Genomic DNA, 10,005 nt, shown 5'->3' with positions numbered 1-10,005 from the left:
CGTAAACGGGGTAAATCCCCCAAAAAATTACAAATTTAAAAATCGCTAATTTTCGATATTTTTTCATTTTTTTTTACTTAAAATTGCCATAACTTTTTTAAAAATGACCGAATCAATATAATTTTTTTTTTTATAGATACCTTAGATAATTACCTATCATTTTATATATTTTTGTGAACATTTGACCCTTTAACAGCCCAAAGGATGGGGTTTCAAAATGGTAACTTTTTTACAAAAAATTAACTTTTTCAACTTAACTTTTGAAAATGTTCCGGAAAGACTGACAATTTTATATATACCTTAAATTAAAGCTAATGTAATATACTTTAATTTGAAAAAAAAAAATTTGACCTCTGGACTTGTCTTCATGGTGAAAATGACTACCGTATGCAAAAATATGCTATTTTTGTGAAAAAATTCTTGATATTATATTTTACATTTTTTAACATTATGTTGCTATAACTTTTTAAAAAATGCATGAATCAACTTTATTCTTTAATGATAAATACTTTATATATACTTCTTTCATTCGACATACTTTTTTTGAACATTTAACACTTTAACAGCCCAAAGGATGGGGTTTCAAAATGGTAACTTTTTTACAAAAAATTAACTTTTTCAACTTAACTTTTGAAAATGTTCCGGAAAGACTGACACTTTTATATATATCTTAAATTAAAGCTTATGTAATATACTTTAATTTGAAAAAAAAAAATTTGACCTCTGGACTTGTCTTCGTGGTGAAAACGGACATCAAAGTTAAAGAAAAACGTACGATTTCCGTGAAAAAATTCTCGATTTTATATGTTATTTTATTTAATTTATATTTTATATAACTTTTGGAAAAATGTATGGATCAATATTATTATTTTTTTTAAATAAATATTTATATACTCCTTTCATTTACACGCTTTTTTTGTAAATTGGATCATACCCCTTTAACAGGGGGGGGGTTAAAACTTTAAACATGCGTATTGTTACTATGATATTTTCAATTTAATTTTTGAAAGTATTCCGGAAATACTGACACTTTTATATATATCTTAAATTAAAGCTAATGTAATATACTTGAATTTGAAAAAAAAAGATTGACCTCTGGACTTGTCTTTATTGTAAAAATGACTACCGTATTCAAAAATTTGCTATTTTTGTGTAAAAATTCTGGGTTTTGTATTTTTTATTTTATTTTAAAATACCTGACAAGGGGAGTACAGATTTTCATAAATATTATATAAATTAAAATTGATATAGTATAGATAGTTAAACTTATTTAAATATGTTTGTTTCTTTTAAGTCGAGAAAAATAACTTTGAAATTTGAATTACCTTAAATAACCAATTTTTTCAACTGACGGTATCGACGTACGGATGCCGAGTTGGTAAAACTAATGTTTTACACGCTTGGGGTACGAGGTTCCAACCCGCGTATGGCAATGAATTTTTTGCATTTTTTCTTAATTCTTTTTAAGTTAGTATAAATTTTTAACTCGTTTGATTTTTATCACATTTAGATTCAATAACTTCAATAAAGATCAAGGATCCCATCACTTTAGTCGCCCCTTGCAAGAAGAAATTTCTTATTCGTATTAAAATTATTTTACTATATTTTAAGTTTTCGCTTCGATGCAAAGCCGAGAAGATATTTTTTTGTGACTATCATTTATTTTCTCTGCTCTAACTTGACCTACTTTTTTCAACTATACGTCAAATAACTATAATTCGTATCTAGTTGAAGATATTACCCTCAAACATTGAAAAAAAATTCTAATTTATTAATTAAACAGTTAGTTATTACATGTTCTCCATAAAGACAATTAAAATCATTAATTAAGTTTGATATAATAGGTTTCAACTACAAAATTAAATTATTTTACTTTGTAATTTAATAAATTTTTTACTGTATTTGTGTGTGCTACTACTAGACTATAATATTACAAATTTTTTTGTAACATGTTGCTATATAAATCATTTCTAAAAAAAATGATTGTTTTTTCTCCTGAATTAATAATTGATTTTTACAAATATAATCAAATTTTATAATACACTCAATTGAGTAAATCTTTTTAACAACTTTGTTTTGATTGGTACATTTAGTTAAAATAAATCATTAAAATTAATTAAGTTCTGAATATTTCAATTGTAGAATCTTTTCTACAAACAACAAAAGTTACTAGGAAATTATTACTATTACTTCTATTTAAGTTATCTATTACCATAAAAATGCAAAAAAATATTGAGCTTTTCTGATAAATTTACAATAAATAGTAATTATAAAACTTTCTGACTGCATATTGATCTTAACGATACAATTTTTTTAATTGTCATAAAATTTTCTATTTAATTATGTCAATGTCAAACTTACCAATTGAGCTAAAAGTTATGGTAAAATAAATTTTTTTTTTTTATTATAAACATTTACAACAATCAACTTTAAACGATTAACAAAATAGGTTAAATATGTCATTTTCCTTATTTTTAACTTATTAATAATCAAATTAATATTAAATATTATATCAAATCAGTATTAATTTAAAACAATTTTTTTTGTTCTTAATTATTTTTTTTTATATGTAAAAACTATTTTTTAATAATATTAAAACTTAGAAGTTATAGAAAAAGTCTAATTGCACATTTTAAAACATCGCGAAAAGTTGATTTAGAATAGTATATTTTTGTTTCTGATGGAAGTTCCTTGTAGTCCAGTGTATAAAACTTATAACTTTGTTAACTGTTATAACTTTATCAAAAATGACCAAATCAGTATATTTTTTTTTATTTAGATGCATGTCTTTATCTATCATTTGGTTTTTTTTATAAATCTAACCCTTTACCTGCCCACAAGAGGGATTCAAAATATTAACTTTTTTTTTTTTAGTTAAAGTAAATCATTAAAATTAATTCAGTTCTGGATATTTCAATAGTAGAATCTTTTTAAATATCAAAAATTACTTAGAAATGATTACTATGATTTCTATTTAAGTGTTCTATTACGATAAAAATGCAAAAAATAATGAGTTTTTCTGATAAATGTACTGTAAATAGTAATTATAAAATTTCCTGACTGCATATTAATCTTAAAAATTACATTGTTTTAATTCTCATAAAATTTTCTATTTAATGATTTATTCTAGTTAACGAACGAGTAATTTTGGCGAATAACAGAAAAAATTCCCAAACAAAATTTTTTTTTTTTTAAAGTAGGAAATTGGTGGATTATTCCAAAAGCAACATCAACTCTTATTTCTTTAATTATATCCTGATTAGTAGTTCTTTGATTTTAAAATATAATATATGAATAAATATTAATTATAGTTTTTAAATTTAGTATGAAATTGATATTTAATATTGTAATTTAAATGGAAAAATTATAAAAATACTAAAGAAGTTATATTTTGCTTTACTTTTACGTGTATACAAATTTAAAGGGCTTGATACAATAATTATCAATAAAAACTGTTTGTTACTATAAATGAATGCACTGGACTTCAAGGAACTTTCATCAGAAGCAAAAATATACTTTTCTATATCAAATTTTCGCGTTGTTTTCAAATCTGCAATTAGACTTTATCTATCAGTTCTAATTTTTTATATTATTACTAATTACATAAAAAATAATAATTAAAAGAAAAAAAAATTGTTTTCAAATTATTACTGATTTGATTTTTAATATTATTTTTAACATATCAGTCCAAATTTTCATTTTTAACCTATTTTTTGGGTTCTTTAAAGTGGATGAAAAATTTTTGATAAAGATTTATGAAAGTTTATAGTAAAAAAAATTGAATATATTACCATAACTTTTAGCTCAATTACAAGTTTTAAATTGACATCTAGGCCATTCAACAAATTTTGTTTTTTTAAAAGTTGAATTAAAATATGTAATATGACATACTAATAGTCCTCAAGATTGGAATTGAGCTTTTTTTTTTTACAGCCTCGCAAAAATTCAAAAATATGAGCTTTTTTAATTTTCTCAAAAAATATTTAACTTACAAAAAAAAGTTTCGTACAAAAGTTGTTTAAAAGACAATTATAAACAAAAAAATTATCTTATATTTTTTCATTTAAACAAATATTTTTCGAGTTACATTACATTTAATATGAGTAATAAAATTTATATTCCATTTTTTTCATTTTACGGTTACTTTTTATCATGTTATACTTACATTAGACACAATGTTATAAATGCATATGTGTGTATGTGTGAGTTTATTTATTTATTGTATCATTAAAGTGTAGTGTAAATTAATATACAACCGATAGACTAGGTAATTGATTTGACGCTTTATTGTTTAAACCCAACTAAACGCTAAATTGTACATTCCCAAAGAACAATCATATTGTCAATTGCCACCGGAATTTCTGGTAATCTTTTTCTTTGCCTTAATCCCAACTACTTGGGGTCGGCCACCCTTATCCTAAGCTTCCACTTGACACGATTTCCCCCCACATCTTCTATGCTCACATCAGCTATCCTGTATCGCATTCAATAACATCCCTCAATCTCTTTTTTGGTCTTCCTCTACCTCTTTTTCTTTCAAAATTCATTTTTTATAACTGTTCTCTACACTATCTCTGCTCTACTTTCTTATTAACCGCCCAACACTATGAACCATATATCTTAGCTGGCCTCACAATTTCATACTAAATTTAAAAACTATAATTAATATATTATATTTTAAAATAAAAGAACTACTAATCAGGATATAATTAAAGAAATAAGACATTAATCACAATGGCTCTACACCTAAGTGTAAATTCAATAAAATCAATGACTTGTTCGATTCATCAATGCATTGCATATCATGAATGATTCGTATATGATTTGGTCTGGACGCAAACGATTCATTTTGGCCAAAAGACAAGTTTGTAAAAAATCACCAGGAACTTATTATCACTGTCGATATATTACATAGAATGTATTCATAGTACGAATATATATCATCGATTATGGAATATATATTTTTAGGCTAATTTTTACTGGTATGTGTTCCACTATGATAAATGATTACTGTATTTAACAACTTATATTTAACGCAGTTTCAAATTAGAGTTGTTAAAATACGGTATTTTATTTTTCTTTGTATAATATCCTACATTACCGTATCATACCGTATAAAACCTTGTGGCACTTTAAAATTAGGAAAATTGAACACTGAATAAACTTTAGTGAGATAATTTTTTATAAATTCAATAAATAAAAGAATACTCATTGAAAAAAACCTTTAGCAAAATTGATGAAAACAAAATGTTCAGGGAGTAATTAGTTCAAGTACTGAAGTAAGGTACTTCTCTATCCTAAATTCATTCTAGAGGATAATTTATTATGTATTAAAAAAGTAGCAACTATATTCAATTTAAAATCAGATACCATCACCCATGATGTTAAAGTTCTGAGAACTCTGCCCTTCTGAATAAGTATAAATACACAATTGTAATTTAATCACATTAAAAACTTAATATTTTTAATAACATAATAAATAAAATAATAAAATTCACCTTTCATAAATAAAAAATAATTCTATCCTTTAAATAAACTTTAAAATTTAAAAATGTATCATTTTATAGTAATCTTAAAATCTAAAATTGTATTAATATTTGTTGCCTTAAAAAGAAATACCTTAAACCTTATTAATTTTAGTATCACAGAATACTAAGAATTAATTTTTATAAAGTAAAAAGTATTTTATGACTTTTATTTATATATGCCATGACATCATTAAATAGTTCATCTATTTTATTCTCGTTATCTGAAATAAACTCAAATATACTTAAACCACCTTCTACTCTTATATATTCATCATAAGAATTGTAGTCAGTGAGTTCTTTATAGTATTGATCATCACATTAACCGTTTAAGTTTTTAATATTTTTAACCTTAAAATCTTTTTCAATTTTTAAACTATGTTTAATTTACACTAGTTTGGATGCTCGGTCATTTGATAATCTATTTCTTTGAGCTGTATGAACAAGACTTTAAGTTGAGAAACAGCGCTCTTTCAATGCACATATGAGGAAGCATTCTAATATAGCAATTGCAATGGCTGAAATTTTAGCTAATAATAGAACAAATACCCTTCCACCATGTTATAGCACCAGGTTGTGTTCCATCACTACTAGTTTTTAAACTGTCTCAAACAAATGCCTTAGACCATAAACTACTATTTGAACAATATTCAGTCAGTTCAGACATTATATCTAGAATATTGAGTTGCAAATGTTCTGCCAAGTTACATATAAATTCTGCAGTATCAATACATTCATTGTTTTTTTTAAAAATTAGCCTTTTTTTCTCGGGTCTAAAAGATGGCCTGCTAAATGAATTTTCTTAATTGTCATTCAAGTTCATTCTAATTTTTGTGTCAATAAACATTCTTCATTTTTTATTATAGTTGAATTTTGAATTTATTCTTGAATGACATTTTGAATATTATTAAATTCTATTATAACTGTCAATACATTACATTTTTCAGTTTCTAAAATAGTAATCCACTCTGACAGGGTCTTTAAAAGACTGTAGCCAGTCTCAACATGCACCCAAAATATTGTGTTGTCTAATATACTTTTTGTTGATTCCTTACTTAATTTACTGTTTTGTCTGATATTACTACCTGCTTTAGATATAGTTTATATTTTAATAAGCATTCTGAATGCATTAATTCTGGTCCAATGTGTGGCTACTAGTAATTTCAAAGTTATAGAAGTTTTTTCACATTTTCATTTTAACATTTTTTATAATATTTATAAAAATTATGTTATATCATGCTGATTATATTTTTTTCTTTTATTTATGAAATTTACAATCTGTAAAAAAAAAAAATTTAAATAAGTAAATAGTTTAGAAAATATACATATATAAAATACTTAACATTAGTAGCCTGTGAGGTCGCTCCCATTGGAGTCGCCTGCTATCACAAATCTTATTATATAATAGAACAAGGAAAAAAACGCTTTTCTGGAAAAATTACTTAGCGAGCTCGGATTTTCAAAATTTTTTTTTTTCAACGAAAGTACTCGGTCACCTGACTCCGGGAAAATTATTAGCAAAGGTCGGAAAATTTTTGACGCTCGCCCGCGAGCGTTTAAAAATTTCGACCGTTTTCGAGAAAAAGGATCGCTAACGCCAGCGTTTTATGACTTAAGATTTGAAATTTTCATCAAACCCGCCCAATGACATTTCTGAAATATGATAAAAAAATTAATTCAATTCGTTCATTTTTCACCGTTTTACGAGCTTTTTTTTTTTCATGCACTTGAGACGCCAGGGCGCGCCACCCGATATTCTTGCGACACTTTACGACATGAAAGCAATTTTTTTTACGATTCGCAATCATACCAAAGTGTTCTGTATGTGCCGAGGAAGTGTCGAAAATCCGAGATCCGACCAAAACTCTGGCCACTACGAGCGTTTGAAATTCATCAAATTTTACACAAAAAATAACGATTTTCCCGTATACCAATAACACATGTACGCATCCTATTATAACTTATTATATAATAGAACAAAGAAAAAAACACTTTTCTGGAAAAATTACTTAGCGTGCTCGGATTTTCAAAATTTTTTTTTTCAACGATAGTACTCGGTCACGCGCATTGTTTTAATATGCGCAGTGATTCATTTCTACTCATACGTTTATTATGAACCTTAATTATATGGTGTAATATGTATTATTATTAGGACACTATTTTCATTTGCACTATATTTTATCAAGGAATATTATATGTTATATATAAATTTCAAGACGTTATAATTATATAAGTTTGTACTTTCATTTTCAGAACAGTACATTATTAATAATCTTTTTTTTCTCATCTATGATGTATGTGTTTATGAGTTTATCGTTTGAATTGAGATTCATTTATGATAACTATGCTGTCCAACGTTAAATCGCAGTTACCAATATTTTTATTAAAATTAAATTTTTTACAATGTGCCACGTATAATAACCTGCTGAAATTTTTTTCAATTATTCTATAATATAATCACAATTATTATTATTAGATCATTAATTATTTTTGTGTATAACAGGGGGTATTTGGAAATATGGGCTCCCCTTGAACCAGCGCTATCAATATTTTTTTAGGCAACTTCTTATAAATAAGGACCTAATGTCCTTTTTTTTCATTATTACTTTAATTTTTAGCAAAAAAATTTCTATAACATGTTTAACAAATTAAAAAATATTAAATACCCTCTTAAAATAATTTTTGAATAGGCCTAAAAGGAATATCTCAATTACAAACGTCAACCTTATACCCAATACATTTTACTATATTCTCTTTTTGAATATTCCTGATTTTAATAATGACATTTTCATATATAGTTTTGTTTCGCTGATTCTGATATAATATTTTTTCTGAAAAACACTTATTGTGCCCGGCGTAGCCGGGTACCTCTACCGGAATCAGTGGCCTACTTATGATGACGGCCCAAAAAGGCTTACACGCCGAAGGCACGTAAGGCTCGAAGGGCTCCGGGTCTGGGGCGGAGCACCAGCTAGGTGGAGCCTAGTTTATATTTAATTTAATTACATAGTATTAACAATAATAAGAATAACAATATATAATGGTATAGTAGTTTGTACAATAATTGGGAGTTTCAATTACGTAACATTAACAAGATTAAACCATTTATAAAGATAATAAATCTCTGCACCATTCTCTATTGAGACGCCTTACTGAATTGCAAGGCAAGGCGTTTGCGCTCAGCATTTGATTTAGTCTGATGGGGTTGGATTCAAATTTCATCCAGAATTTTTTATAATATAATCTTGTCATTTCTATAATTTTGTTGAGATAGAGGTCTGAGTGTAGGACCATGTTTGTGACATACCAGAGCGCCCCGGTTATGATTCATAAGCAGATGTTTTGCAAACTTTAGATTGTTCTCTGGTTAGAACTTTTTTCTGATCCCCAAATTATTATGCCATAAGACCATAGTGATTGGAGTAATGTTTTGTACAATATAATTTTATTTGACTTAAGCAAAGTTCTTAGTAAATGAAGTCTCGAGTTCAGTTTTTTCCTTTTCTCATTTAAATGAGGAAAATGTTTTTTAATTTGAATAGAAGTACTTCATGCCAAACAGAGTCAAAAACTTTTGCCACATCTAAAAAACTCCGGCACAGTATTGCTTTGTTTCTATTGCTGTTGAAATTGTATCAGTAACACGGTGTAGTTGATAAATAGTTGAATGTTTTGCTCTAAAACTGAATTGAAATTCAGAAATGTTGTTATTTTTTTGAGTGATAAATAAAAGACATTTTAATATAATTTTTTCTAATATTTTACCTAAGACAGGTAGAATACTTATTGGTCTATAGGATCTTCGGGAGATTTCCCAGATTTGAGAATTGTAACAATTACCGATGAATTCCAGGATGCTGGAAAATAAGATAATCTATGTTGCGGTCGCATCGGGACTCCAGCTTTACCACTGGATGGCGATCGCGGCTCTTCCCCTTTACGTCCAGCAGGTCGCGCCATATGGAGTGGCCGACGGGCGGCGTAAACCGGTCCAGGCCGCCGGCCACTAACAATAATTATCATTATCTTCTCGTTTTGACCGTCATTGACACACATACGAAAAACAAAGTTTAATTTTTATTTTGTATTTGATATTGTCATAACAAGGAAAATATACGCTAAATAATATTTAACTGACGGAGTAATTATTTATTTATTATTATAAAATTATCACCTGACCCACAACATCTAAGAGCAGCGTTGTAGATGTAAACTAATAAAAACGGTAGCACAGTGGGGTCACGGCATAGTGGAGACATTGCATAGTTGGATCCAGTATAGTTTTAATCTGAAAGTGATTAAAATCACTATCATAAGAAACGCTTCGATGCAAATCTGTAGATAGTGTTTAATTTTAAAAAATTGATGGATAATTGCAAAATCAACATCAACTTCTATTAAAATAAAATACAAAACCCATAATTTTAATACAAAAATAGCATATTTTTGAATACGGCAGTCATTTGCGTATAGAAGATAG

This window comes from Daktulosphaira vitifoliae, unplaced genomic scaffold, assembly GCF_025091365.1.
Source record: "Daktulosphaira vitifoliae isolate Bord-2020 unplaced genomic scaffold, ASM2509136v1 Scaffold_3, whole genome shotgun sequence".
In the NCBI taxonomy this organism is placed as follows: Eukaryota; Metazoa; Arthropoda; class Insecta; order Hemiptera; family Phylloxeridae; genus Daktulosphaira; species Daktulosphaira vitifoliae.
Note: the sequence above shows the minus strand (reverse complement) of the source record.